The following is a 15,406-nucleotide window of genomic DNA, read 5'->3' as shown; positions in this document are numbered from 1 at the left end:
CCTTTTTAGTGTACCATGAGGGATATTAAGGGGCTACTCAATGGAATTCAAAGTCAGTTGGAAACAGAATCATCTCCTGGAACTCTAGCCCACAGCATTCCACATACTTGGCTTCATCCTCCTTCTATCCGTGGAGAGGATGGTATCTCATAAAGGACTCTCTGTACCCTAGAGTGGGGGTGGAGTGGGGTGGGGTGAGTTCTGGAAATGGAAATGAAATCACTCTCTTTATGCAACTGGACTCAGGATAGTATAAAGTTCTATCTCATGTATGCCCCTCAAAGCCTCAGAATCGGAATAATCTGGGATATAGTCAGGGACAGAGGAGAACATGATTATTCTCTTAGTAGCAATTAAATTCAGAAGATCTTCTAGGGAAGAAAGTATGATATCTGGAAAGGTAGCATACATTTAGCTCTGCCTTTTACTTAAGTCAGCAACATTTATTGATTTATTAACCAATTTACCAGCAATAACAATAATACTAACATTATAGTACTAATTAAGTACTATATGAAGTATGAAACATATTTAATATAAGTACTAATACTATAATAATACTAATAAAGAGATTACATGGCTTAACAAATAGCGAGCCAGTCTGATATCAAAATTAACTGGATTCAAATTCTGTCACTAAGACATATTGCTTATATGAAGAAAGCTATTTAAGCCTTTAGTATCTCAGACAACTCTTTAAGAATGTAATCCACTAATCTGCACTTGGTGGAAGGACATTCCATAGAAGAGACTTTCATTTGAATGAAATAATAATGATTATTTCTAAAAAAAATTAATAAAGATAATAGCAACAACTTACATTTGTATGACACTTTCTTTGCCAAAATTCTGAAACAAGCAGCATAAGTATCATAGTTCCCATTTAATAATTAAAGAGGTAAAGTTCAGAGAAGTAAAGCTACTGCCCCATGGTCACATAAATAGTAAATTTCAGAGCAGAGATTTGAATCCAGGTCTTCTGCCTCTGTGCCCAATGTGTTTTTTTTTTTTTTCTACTACATCCTATTATTGCTGATTTCTAATTAATGTAATATCTTCTTCAAAATCACTATGTGAGTTAATACAATATTATTATCCCCCTTTTACAAATGAGGAAATGGAGGCAAATAAAACCTAAGATCACACAGTAAAGTTTAAAGCAGGATTTGAACTCATAACTTTTTGACTTCAGGTCCAGTATTCTATCCAGCTATTCACTCTAGCTAGCAGAAGACATGTGATTATAGGAGAATAGTGATGAAACATCTTTACTAGAGCCAATCTTTTTCCTTTTCTTTTTGCTGAATCAATTGGGGTTAAGTGACTTGCCCAGGGTCACTCAACTAGAGAGTATTAAGTGCCATATTTGTACTCAGGACTCCTGACTTCAGGGCTGGTGATGTATCCACTCTGCCACTTAGCTGCCCTGAGTCAATCTTACAATAGATAATTCAACCATCATTATCTCTTATTTGGCAGTTGAGGAAATTGAAATTGTATGATTTGCCCACAGTCATTTAGTGCAATACCTTTCTGAGTATTCAATTACCATTTTTGTAGTAAATTACGTTCAATTCAGTGTATGTTGCTGTTGTTGTTTAGTCCAGATTTATGATTCATCATCATGAGCAACTTTCAGTATAGCAGATCCATCAACCAATGGGAAACATTTATTGCTCATAACAAATAGCTTTAGAAAGTTTCCTAGGTTCCCCTGAGGAAAAGTGACTAACCCTTGGTCAAATGAGGACATTCATCAAGGACAAGACTTAAACCCAGGTAGTTCTCATTCCAAATCTGGTCTATTTTCCTCTTTGCTAATATGCCTCTCCTTTTATTATCTACTTAAGTTATTTTCTACATATGTCTTCTTCTTCTAACAAGATTATAAGCTCCTTGAGGATAGGGGTCATGGAATATTCTCTTTCATCTCCTACAGAAATATTCAATAAATATTTATGAATTTAACTAATCCAAAAACTCAACTTGATTGGTTTGTCAGATATTTATCTTCCTCCAACTTTCAAAATGGCTCTTGACATTAATAAACTTCTACCTAGTTCTGAAGGGAAAAAAAATCTAATAAGCTATCTATAAAAAAGATAGCAATGTGGGCTGTTCTTTCAGTCTAGGATTTTTTTTAATGACTAAATTGGACATCTCATTATCTACAATCATGACAACATGATTTGATCAGAGGAAGCTATAGTTGGTTTTGTTCAAATCAAAAGGATGACTGCAAAGCCTTGACCTTCTGATTCAGGCTTTTAAAAAAATCTTCCCAATTCATGCACTGTTCTCTTCTTTGATATATACAAGAATTCAGTCTTTCTCTTTGGTTCTTCATGATGTCATAGACAAAAGAGAGACAATCCCAAGAGAAGTCTTCATTTGAAGTGGTTTATTAAAAGGATGAGTCGTGTTCCCAGTGCTTTTTTCCAGGTTCTAAGATAATTTCCATTTTTTCCCACACAAGGAAAATGGACTATGGGTCAGGTAATGTAAGCAACAGACACTGAGATAGTTGCCAAAAATGTAACTACCCAATCGGCTCCAAAGGAAAATATTCATTACAATGACACATGTTAATAGTATTGAATTCAAAACACTTGTTTGGACATCCAGATGTTGGAAAGTGCCATATCCTGATTAACTGAAATATTCCCTGTCCTTTCAGATCTTCCTTCCTTATTTTGATTGCAAGTCAAGTTTCAGGGAAATTCTTTCCCACTACTGTCCACTGATCACATTGCAAAAGTATTTTAAAATCTTCCCTTGTTTCCTATAAGAAGAAATGAAAGCATGGCCACAAATATTTATGTTAATGGTACTGTTTATTATTAGAATTTTAGTTCAGACTATTGCAGGGTTACAGCCATATACCTTCCTATCTGGATTCCTTATCAGACATTCCCCATCATTATATAACACATACACACACACACACACTCACACACACACACACACACACAGCTATAGAAAGGAAAACAAAAGCTATAGTATTCCAAATAGAAAGTATAAGCCAATTATAAGTATTTACAAGCTAAAATAAAGAGGAGATACCTCTCTCCCCACAAAACACAACAAAAAGAGAAAGTGAGTCAGGAAGGTAATAAACTGAACTCAAGATCAGCCCCAGTTTATACGTGAAAACACACACACACACACACACACACACACACACACACATACACAAAGTGAAACAGAAAAATATTATAGTTTTAACTCTTTCTTTAACTCTGAGCCCTGTGCCTAGGGTTTCATTTTTATAGAATTAGATCATAAATGGGACCATACTGGCTGTTGGGTCATTTGTCACCAAATGAGCAAGAATGTGGTGTCCTAACATGGAAAGAATGTTGGTGCCTTAAACATTTATTTCTGGTTATATTTTTCCCACCCTTGGAATCAAAACTTCCACTGATAAAAGAGGATAGATCATGGACACATTCTCTACTCTCCCACCAAAAGTACTTCATCCACACAGCCTGAAGCATTTGTCTTTGTGATGTGATAGACTATCACTGGGTCAGTGATGCTCTTTGACCTTATCTGTGTTTATTCTAGACTTCTCCTTCTCTGCTTCTCACACCCATTCATTTCTTGGGCCAGGACTCCTCCATCCTTCTCCCTTTGTCTCATTTGTGTTTTTAGCAAAAGCTCTCCTTTCCTCTCTCCTTCTAAATCACCTAACCATGGAAATGTCCACAGGAGAGAGATGGCAGAGTAAAGCTTCCAGTCAATTCCCAAGATCCTTCCAAATATCCAGGTGTTAGAAATCAAGCATCCAGATGTTGGACTGAATGTTTTTGGCCTGTTCTACCAAATACGTGAATTGGCCTCATTGCCATAATAGCTGAGGCATAATAACTGATAGATCAGATCAAAGGCAATAGTAGTTTCTTGTCCAACAGTCAAATACTTTTTACTGCACTAATATCCATGGAAACTATATTTTGTCAAGGATATAATTTTATCAAGTATATCATGAAGAGGATAAAACATAGAACAAAAGCTTCACAAGGGCAGAGGCACAACACAAAATAACAAATATTTATCAATGTGTGTAGAATGCTAAACTAGGACCAAAGGGAAAGACAAAATGGAAGTTTAACTCAATCCCTTATGCCAGAAACTCACAGTCTATTCAGAAATTTAAAAACTAAGTCTCTGCTGCTCTAACCTGGAGTCAGAAAATCTGGCTTAGAGTCTTGATTCTATTATTTATTATCATTTATTACCTGAGCAGCCTTAAGCAAATCTTTTACTTTCTGGCTATTAGGCTGTGGTTCCTTCTATCTTTGTAGTCTATGATCTGTAAAATGGGTGTAATAACATTTGCACAGCACCACTGTGAGAAAAACACTTTGAAAGTAAAAAAAATTCAATGTAAATGTGAGTTAATATTATTACTATACTCTCTCTGTGAGATTCAGCAAATGGTTCTTTGCCCTGAGATCACTCAATAAACATTCACTGAGTTCAGTTGGATGCCAAATTTTCCCAATCTATAAACATTTGGCCCAAATCTCAAAGGTTGAAAGAGAAAAGCCCAAAGAAAGTAACGAGGCATTAAATTTTCCTTGGTCCCTCAATGCTTTTTCAAAACATTGACTTTAGGAAGAAAACACATTTGGACCTAAACCAACTTCTAATATACTCATTCCTGCTCAAATTCTAGTACTTAATATTGCTTTGCCCCAAAGCTATTTGTACACATAAACCGTCTTTTTTGGTTAAGTTAAACAATAACTATGTTTAAGGAGACTCTGCAAAACTCAGCATAACATGAAGGACAGAATTAAATTGAGGAAGGCATGGATGTAAATCCTACCCCAGGTCTTTACTAGCTATTTAACCCTGGTTAAACCAATTCACCTTTCTGAGTCTCAGTTTTATCATCTGTATAATGGGGACAATAATAGTAATTCCCTGATATGATTGCTATGTGTTATAATTGGAACCTAAATTTAAAAGTGGGGCATCTGGGTAGTGCAGCCGTTAGAATGCCAGACATGGAATGAGAAAGACCCATATACCTGAATTCAAATCCATCATCAGATGGATTTCTAGCTGTGTGACCCTAAGCAAATCATTTTACCCTGTTTGTCTTAGTTTCTTCATCTGCAAAATAAGCTGGAGAAGGAAATGGTAAACTATTCCAATATATTTGCCAAGAAAACCCCAAATGGGACCAAAAAAAAAAAAAAAAAACACTAGACATTACTGAAATGACTGAAGGACAACAAAAATATTTAAAGTGAGGAGGGACCTTAGCTAGTTCAACCACCTCATTTTGTAGATTAGAAAATAAAATTTTAGAGCAGTTGAGTAATTTACCTAAAACTATACAAGTACTTAAGTGGTGGAGGTGATATTTGGACCTAGGTGCTCAGGCTCCAAATTCAGCATGCTTTCTACTGCACCATATTGCTTCCAATATGGCTAGTCTTATTTTAAATTCAATAGTGGAACTTGTCTTTAAAGGAAAACTATGGTGAATACTTTGGTAAAACAAGGAACATATTTTTAAAAGATAACTCCATAATTTATTTATATAAATTGACAAACCATTACTGTTATAGGAAAAGTTTGCTTAAAGGAAGGTATATCCATATAAACAAAGGGCTAAAGTCTGGATTAAAACTGGCATCAAAATTTACTTTCAAACATACATATAAACAAAATTTAAAAAAGGTAATCTGATCTCATCCATTGTTCACAATGAGAGAATTCATGAGGACATGTCTGAATTTTCTCCTCTAAAGATAACCTCCCATACCCAACCAAAATCATCAATAACCCTGACAGCTTCCTGTAGCACTCTAGGCTCCTTCCACATGAGCTGAATGTTAAGCTTGCTATAAAAATGTGAGTATGTCTCACTCTCAGCTGTGTTAGCTTAGTGACTTACACCTTAGCACCAACATTAGCACAGGGGCATATCACCCTGAACTAGCTTAGCAGGGCTGGAGACTGTGAGCATATGTCTTTCAAGGGAATCAGTAGGATAGAGTTGCATTTCAGCTGCCTCTAAATGTTCAGAGTATAAGTCATTACTTATGGTTGACAAGTCCTCTTACAAGGACTCAAGCTGTTTCACACTGACCAGGATATCTTCCTTACTGAGACGCAGTCTTTCAAAGGAGTTGATGATATCATCTCTATTTTTAATAGCAATGGGAGAACCTTAGCATGCATTTAACTCTCCCAGGTTCTGGAGTTTCTCAAAATGTTACAAAGTCCTTCAATGTTCTCAATTCCTCCCTTTTCTACCACCATCCTCATCTCACCCCCCCTCACTTGATACTTTACCACAACCTGAACTTGAACTATGAAAGTGTAGTTGTATTTAAGAGATCTTTTCATTTTAAAATTTAAGATGGGAGAAAAAAATTCAACATTAATTAGCTAGAATCAAATATAGAGAGGTTTTTTTTTAAACAGAGCTGTTTATTTAGAGTCAGAGAATCTAGTTTCATTTCCTTTCTATTTCACTCAAACTTTATGTGAAAAAGAATAAGTTATTTACCTTCCCTGAGGCACTTTCTCCTCCATAAAATGAAAAGGGTGAACTATAATTCCATTATAGCTATGGAATCTGTTTTCCTTAGGTAATTGAACCACTTCAGACATATGATTTTCTATCTTGGCTTGTCACTTTTTAAAAATATTTTCAAAGAAGAAGAAATTATATTCTTCCTTTGCCCATCTCAACATTTCAGAAGTTCTATGTTCTTATTAGTATAGGTCACAATGTATCCATGCTTCCTCATCTGTGTGATGAGATGCAATATGATATAAAGAAAATTGGATTTGAACATAGAAGTCCTGGTTTTGAGTGTCAGCTCTGTCACTTAATACTTGTGTGATTTAGGTTAAAATTAGTAGGGGATATAAATGTGCCTCTTGCAGACTTAGAAAAATCTAGACCAAAAATAAACAAGAAAGAAGATAAAGATCCAAATAATTTTTAAAGTTAGATGTGGTAGATCTATGGCAATTACTGAAGAAAAAATAAATTGTACTTATTCATCAACTTTATATGGCATGTCACAAAAATTGACAATATACTACAGAATAAAAGCCCCACAAGTACATAAAAGCCTCACACACGTTCTTTACCAAATAAGGTACAATGAAATTACACTCAATACAGGACCTCTGGGAAAATGTAAAAAATGAACTGGAGAACAAATATCTTAATCCTAAAGAAAATATGTCTAAAGAGCAAATGCTACAAATGGCACAGAATTTCATATAAAATAGCAACAATGAGATAATACATAAAAATGTGGGGATACAGCCAAAGATGTCCTGAGAGAAAATTTTATATTAAAAACATTTTTGTTCACAAAAGGTGAAAGAACAAGTCAATTATTCAGACATGCAATTAAAAATAGCTAGAAAATGAACATTTTTTAAAAAACCAACAAAACACCAAAACAGAAATTTCAAAAATCACTTTCAAAAATTATTCTATAAAAAGAAAAACCTTAAGTTCAATTAGAAGGTTTTTTAAAGAAAAAAAATATATAAGACAGATCATTGTCTAGTCTGTTTTTTAAAGAAAACTAAATCTATAGAATTCACAATTTAAAAGTAGTAATGAAGAAGAAACAAAGAAAATTATTAGAAACTCTTTTCTGAATTATATATGTATATATAATTCATTTAATATAAATTATAATGATATACATATATATATCATTATAATTTATATTACATGAATAAATTTATAAAAATATAAAACCAGCCATATTTATAATAACATATACAAATTTTAAATAACCCAACCTCAGAAAAAGAAATTAAACAAGCCAAAAGTGAAGTTACAAAGAAAAGAAGAAAAAAAGACAAAATGGTTTTATGTGAATTCCATCAAGCATTCAAAGAACTATTAATTTCAATATTATATAAGTATATTACAAAAACAAAAAAGGAAGGATCATATGAAAAGTTTTGTTTGATATAATAGAGTGCTTATGTCTAAACCGAGGAAAAACAAATCAGGGAAAGAAAACTAGGAATCAATATCCTTTAGAATATATATGCAAAAAAACTGAAATAAAATTTTATCAAGGCGGCTACAGGAACATATAAAATATATATAATGTATGTCAAGGAGTATTAAGAAACCTAAAAACATAATAGGAATAACAAAACAAAAAAAATGAATATGTAAATAAGTGTAGAAAAATCTTTTGACAAAATACTATTTAAATTTAATTTAAAATAATAGAAAGCATAAGAATAAATAGATCTTTCTTTAACTAATAAATAATACCTACCTAAAACCAAGATATAACATTAGCTAGCAAGGCTAAAAATCTTTTCCACAAAGATCAGAGTAAATGCCCATTAAACCACTATTTTTAACAGTAATGGAAATTATAAGGAGGACAAGGGGGAAAACTGTGAGGATTAAAACTGCAAAAAGGAAGCAAAATTATCATATGTATAGACATTATGATGGTTATTAGAAAACCCTAAGCTCAAGAAAATCTATACCAGAAATTAATTTGAACAATAATAATTTCCTCAAAGGTCAGGATATAATTAGTCAAATAAATCATTGGACTTCCTACATGTTATAAAAACCCAACAGGAAATGCTAAAGATAAATTCCATTATAAATCACTGAAGAATAAATAAATTATTTGTGAAACCATCTACCAAGTCATATATATGAGCCATAGAATACAACTTAAAATATTAACAGAAATAAGACAGACCAAAGTAAATAAATATTGACCACAGTTAGACCTCACAAATATATTAAAAATGGCAATATGAACTGGTTTATTCAGCATCATATCAATCAAACTACCAAGGATTACTTTAATGAACTTAATAAAAAAATACTAACAAAATACATCTGGATGAACAAAAGGTCAAAATTCTTAAGGAAATAATGAAAATAGTTTTAAGGAAAAGCATTTAGAAGGAGCAGATTTCAAACTTTACTAGAAATCAATAAACATCAAAACTATTTGGTACTGGCTAAAAATTAGAAAATTTCATCTTTGGAACAGTTTAGGTTTACAATATACAGAAGCAAACAGACACATTAACAAAGTTTTTGACTGCCAGGAAACTACTAGGAAAAATGGAAAGCAGCCTGGCAAAAATTAGGTTTAGAACAGATTTCACACCATTTCCACAAAAAGTTCCAAATAGACAAGTGAACTATCTATTAAACACACACCATAAAAATTTAGAGTAGCAAAAAGGAAAATGTCTTTTACACTTATGGTTAAGGGAAGAATTCATGATCAGATAGGGATAGGATAATTGAAAAACAAATTAATTAAATAATTAATTTTAATTGCATAAAATTAAAATTTTTATGCAAAGAATTATGCAAAAAAAATCAAAGAAGTTAAAATTAGAAGAGAAAAAATTACTGTAGCAAGTTTCTCTGTCTGGAGTATAATATTCTAGATATATAAGGAACTGATTTTTAATCAGTTAACTGATTATATATCTATTTTTAATATTATTGTATATTATATTATTTCATATTATAATAATATCTAAGAATGACAGTAATTTCACAATAATCAAAAGATATAACCAAGCAGTTTCTCAAAGGAAGAAATTCAAGCACTCAAAGTCAATGAAAACTATTACAAATCATTAATAATAGAGAAATGAACATTAAAACAACTCTGAAGCTCCACTTGACATCAGTCAGATTGGGAAAAATGAGAAAAGAACAAGAGAGAGAGAAAGAGAGAAAGAAAGATAAAGAGGAGAGAGAAAGAGAGAGGGAGAGAGAAAGAAAGGGAGAGAGAGAGAAAGAGAGAAAAAAGAGAGAAAGAAAGAAAGAAAGAAAAAAGAAAGAAAGAAAGAGAGAGAGAGAGAGAGAGAGAGAGAGAGAGAGAGAGAGAGAGAGAGAGAGAGAGAGAGAGAGAGGGAGGGAGGAGGGAGGGAGGGAGGGAGGGAGAGGGAGGGAGGGAGGGAGGGAGGAAGGAAGGAAGGAAGGAAGGAAGGAAGGAAGGAAGGAAGGAAGGAAGGAAGAAGGAAGGAAGGAAGGAAGAAGGAAGGAAGGAAGGAAGGAAGGAAGGAAGGAAGGAAGGAAGGGAGAAAAAAAAGATAGAGAAAGAAATATTGCACAGTGAAAGGAGCAGAAACAGAACAATTTATATAGCTAGAATATCATAAGTAAAAAAAACCTTTGAGAGATTTAAGCACACTAATCAATGCAATGAGCAATTTCAGATGACTGAAAAAGTATGCTACTCAGCTACTGACAAATGTAGAATGAGACACATTTTAAGACATGACAGTCACAAGAATTATGTTTTTGTTTCTTTATTTGGAGTTGGGGTTGCTTCTTTGGTGGAGGAATGACATGTTAGTAAATAGGAAGAACAACAACAACAACAAAGCAGAAGAATGAAAAGCAAAACAAGAACAAGAAGAGAAGAAGAAGGAGAAGGAAGAAAGGAAAGAGGAGAAAAAAGGAGAAAGACAAAGATCAGGAGGAAGAAAAAAACAAGAGGAAGAATGAAGCAGGAGAAGAACAAGAAAAGGAACAAGAAAAACAAGAACGAAAAGAAAAATACTGAACCTTTTTTTTATCAAGTTAGCTTTGAAAGTATAATTGAATTTATATGTTAAAGTATGATATTCATAGTAGATTCATAATTTATCTTTTTTCTTCTAATTAATATATGGAATATTTTCGTGTTTGTTAAATTCAAAAGAAAAAGTAAAATTTAAGAAAAGAAATTATGAGTTTGAGAAATGAGGAATTCAGATAAATATGTAAAATCCTATATGAATTTATACAGATGAAATTTGCAAAACCTCAAGGATAATATACACAATGCCTATAAACATGTTAGCAAAAATAATCTTTAATAACTTTTAGATTGTTTTGAAACAGTATGTCCAGCAAGGGCTTCTTTAAACAATGCCCATCTATTTTAAAAAGGACTTGAGATGGGCAGCTTGAAGAAAGGGTGACAATACTGGGCATCGAGTTAAAAGACCACCTCTACCACGTACTAAGTAAACAAATTACTTTGTTTTCCTTATTTGTAAAATGAGAATAAATTTGCTTGAACTACCTACCTTCAAAATTGCCAGGAAAGTTCTTGTTAAACCTTAAAGTATTAAATGGAAGTTTTTTCTTAATGTTTTCATGGAATGGCATCTGAATTGTGCTCTCTATCTCCATCTCAACTACTTCAACCTAGAATGAACTTTGTATGACATGGAAAGAAATAAGGAAGGGAGAAATTACACATCTACAAATGTTATGCTAGAAACTTTACAAATATTATCTTATTTGATCTTTGCAACCATCCTATAAGAGTGGTGCTATTTTCATTACTATATTACATTTGAGGAAACTAAAGAAGCAAACAGATATTATGTGACTTGCCCAATGTCACATAGGATTAAGGGAAAAGAAAAGGAGGAGAAGAAAGAAGGAACAGGAAAGTATACATCCTCAAAACATACAAATTGAATGAAACTTTCTAAAATATCCAAGAACTTTTTCTCTGTCTATCTCTCTATGCCTCTCTCTTTCTCTGTCTCTCTGTCTTTTGTTTCTGTCTCTCTCTCTATCTCTTTGTCTCTATCTCTCCCTGCATGTGTAGGTCTCCCTCTGTATATCTGTCTCTTTCCTTGTCTCTTCCTTGTGTCTTTCTCTGTCTCCTTCTGTGTGTTGCTTATCTTTCTCTCTCTCCATCACTCTGTCTCTCTTTATATCCCCATATCCATCTCTCCCTCCCATCCTCCCCTACTCTCTGACTGCCTCTCTGTATCTCTGTCTTTCTGTTGGATAAATCAAGATAGAAGATAGAGAAGGGAGGAGGAGAGAAAGGAGAGAGAAAAATAAGGATAATAAAGAGAAAGAAGAGAGTAAGATAAAGAGTAAGGAGCAAGGAAAGGCAGAAGTAGCGAGAGATGATAGAGGGAGGAAGAGAAGGAGGAACAGAGAAGGGAAAGAAAGAGAAAGAAAATGATACAGAGACAAAGAGAGAATAAAAGAGAAAGGGAGGTGGAAGAAGGAGGGAGAGAAGAAGGGAGAGAGACAGAAAAAGACAGAGACATAGATAAAGATAGAGAGAGATAGGTAGGGAGAAAAGAAGGGGGAGAGACAGAAACACACACAGAGAAACAGAGAGGGGGAGGGGGAGAGAAAGGGAGAGGGAGAAAGATCTCAGAGTGTATCAAAACACAAAGTATATCTGATTCAGATACTTCGAGCAAAGGATTACTGATTACTAAGCAATTGACCGACTTTCCATTTAATAACCAGTTAACTAATAATCTTACCAGGAATGTATCAAAAATAGACCAACTGTAAATTTAAATACGCTAAAAACAAAAGAGAAGTTATCCCCTTTTCATAGGTTAAGAAGATTAGAACTTTGTATCTTGCTTTTCCTTTCCAGAATTCAATAGATTTTGTGGAGTCCCAGTTATAAAACCCTCCACGCTCCTTCAGCCTTGTTATTTTGCCCTTAGCAACACATGTCCCTCAGTTTATTCAAGGGTGGGAAAGGAAAGGAAAAGGAAAGCAGGCACCTACTGTGAAATATTATAATACAGGTTCTCCACTTTGGCAGCCAACACAGGCCTGCCCCTGTGCTGTGGAGCAGTTTTCCCTGGGATGCTAAAGAGGAGAACAGCGGGATCCTAGCAGGTGCTGGTATTTCCCTGCTCACCATTCAGAGGAAGAGTTCTTTTCTTTGTTCTAGGAAGTTGGCTGGCCCCTAATAAGACGGCAAAGTCTGCTACTAGGCATTCTCCCACAGTTCATGTCCTCTTAGTCCAGGCTCCAGGGATATGCCTGAGAAAGAGAGCTTAGAAAAGAAGCAATATCACAACTTGGAGAATCTGGTACAGGATTAAATGACACCTTGCCTCTAAATGTATGAGTTTTGTCACTCAGAGACAAAAGCTAACAGGTGCACGAGGATTCATTTTTTCATACCAAAATGAGACACCAAAAAAGCCAGAGGGAGCACAATTCAGCAGAGTTGCATTCCAGTGAAGGAGGAAATCATCATTCAAGAGAAACACAACAGGAGTTGCAATATAGTTATACTTTCATTCTCCCCATCCCCCCAAAAAGTTAATTTTTACCACAACATGTCACACCAACTTGGGTACTTAATGACTTGTGTGACATTGGATAAGTCATTCAACCTTACTGCATCTTAGTTACCTTATGTATGAAATAAGGGACTTGGGTTCATTGTCTCAGAGATCTGCTTAACTCTAGATCCATGATGCTCTGCCTTACTTCATCAACAGCATAAGGCTATACCAGGCCTTTTCCATAGAAAACTAGACATGATACCCTTCTCTGTCCATGGCATGCAATCTAGAGTATTGGGAACACAGTGCTTAAACAACTGGCCAATTCAGTGTGAAGAACAGCAAATTGATTACATTTTAAGAAAGATAAATCTTCCATTTGCTGAATTTTTCACTTTTTAAGCAATCATCTGGCCAGTCTTAGTTAAGTGAGATAAGTAAGACAGAAGAATAGATGATTTTATATAACTAAATTTGAGCAAGAAAAACATAAATAGATTTTTGAGCAAATATATAAGTAAAATTTTTTTTAACCAGGCCTGACATTTCATTACATTGGGAACTCCCAGTGAAAGATTTCCTTTACCAATAGAAATTAGCACGGAGAAATTACTTATAGCACAAATTTAGGAAATGTGAGAGGTAACCCTACAATCTATATCAGATTCTGAAAACAGTTCTTTTTATACATTTTCTTTCACATAGATAAGGATAAAAATTGAATTATATAATACACACACACACACACACACACACACACACACACACACATATATATATATATATATATATATAATTTTATATAAACATAAAACATAATTTTGGGGTAATGAAATGGAGTAGAAAGGTAACTGGAATTTGAATTTTTGACTAACAATAGGAAAAAATGTAAATCTGTTGTAAAATTTCAAGAGACCTTGACTAGGTGTAATAAAATAGTAATATCCTGTTAGTTGCAATTAGTGCAGTACCTATGTTTTATATTGCCACATCCATTTAATGTATTGGAACATAATTGGAACAAGCATCAAATGACATTCAACTTGGTCCCATTCCCTGTCTCCTCCCAAAAGAAAAGAAAAAAATAATAGCAATAACTTGCTTTATAATATACAAATCAGCCTCACTATGAAAGAAGTTTGGCAATTCAGTGAACCAAGCCTAGAGATGGGACTGATGAATCAGACCTCAGTTCTCATATTACCTAATGCATATACCCCAAATTAACTTCTTTACCAACTTTTTATTGAGTGTTCCCTGTGTACAGGGCACCAGGCTATGCTCTAGGAATAAGACAGTGCTGTATATAGTTAACATAGATGTGTTGTTTGGATTTCAAAGAAAATAAAAGATACAAAAATGATTTCTCAATAATTTTCTTATATCTCAAAATTTAGAAGTGAGGAACTGAGCTCCAAATGTTAAAGATTCACATGTTCATGTATGCTTAGTCATATACTTAAAAATTCTATAATAACCAATGTCTTGCAAAGTTTTTTTTAAGTTCACGTAACCTTAACATGATGTTGTGTTTGTTCTTATCCCTGATTCCAAACTTTTCTGTGAATGATTTATAAAGTGAATAAGGAGCACAGTGTAAGATGATTATGCAATCATTTAGCTACAGAATGATGATATGATAGCTAAATTGTAGAGCATAGCTTGTAGTCATCTTGGCATTATGATCCCTCTGACTCTTCTCTTTAAATTCCATGGAATACTGTTTTAGGGAGCCTTTCACAGTCTGTTCCTGTGAATCAAAAGAAGAGGCACTTACCTTTGTGTCTGATACATTCATTTGTTTTCCTTTGACCTTTCAAGGTAAGTACCCAGTCTTGAAGCTTGCAAGTAACTCCAAATCCCTTGTAATGGGGATACCTATGAACCAGGACATAAACTGTTAGTTGCTGGAAATAACAAGATGTAACAGATGTATATACTATTAGCTCTATGTTACAATATTAAAGTAGGAAGAGATAGGTAATTGGGATTTTGCTAAGGTAACACAAGGCAACATGGACTAACTAGCAAGTTTGAGTGCAAACTCTTACTTTCCAACTACAAATGGAATGTTCATCTCTGGGCCCCACTCAGACCCTCGGGCTTAAAAAAAAAGTAAGTATATATAAATTACTCTAACCACCAAGAGAGCTTTCCTAGGGACATTTTTGGAATCCTTATGCTGCCCAGAGCAGAGAAGCCTCTCCCATTTTGTCCCAGTGTGTTTGTGTTTTTGCTCAACCATCTGTGGGTAATGCATGAACAAAGCAAATAAGCTTTCTGCCCATATAAGGAGCAGCTAGGAGTCCTGATCAGATAGCTTGAGCCCAACCACAATGAG

General features: G+C 34.0%; 2 long non-coding RNA genes across 2 annotated transcripts in view; one reads left to right on the top strand and one right to left on the bottom strand.

Annotated features, from left to right (window-relative positions):
• The window catches only part of LOC141565712 (uncharacterized), a 154,436-nt gene that overhangs the window by 107,127 nt on the left and 31,903 nt on the right, over positions 1-15,406 (top strand). The gene's annotated exons all lie outside the window — the stretch shown is intronic.
• Positions 823-15,239, bottom strand: LOC141541086 (uncharacterized). The gene is made up of 5 exons (XR_012481649.1): positions 15,117-15,239; positions 14,843-14,943; positions 12,690-12,827; positions 11,083-11,213; positions 823-2,782 (listed from the first exon to the last, which is right to left on the bottom strand). It is a non-coding gene; the product is annotated as an uncharacterized LOC141541086 (long non-coding RNA).

Source organism: Sminthopsis crassicaudata, chromosome 4, assembly GCF_048593235.1.
Source record: "Sminthopsis crassicaudata isolate SCR6 chromosome 4, ASM4859323v1, whole genome shotgun sequence".
Taxonomy (NCBI): domain Eukaryota; kingdom Metazoa; phylum Chordata; class Mammalia; order Dasyuromorphia; family Dasyuridae; genus Sminthopsis; species Sminthopsis crassicaudata.
Note: the sequence above shows the minus strand (reverse complement) of the source record. Positions and strands in the feature narration are given on the sequence as shown.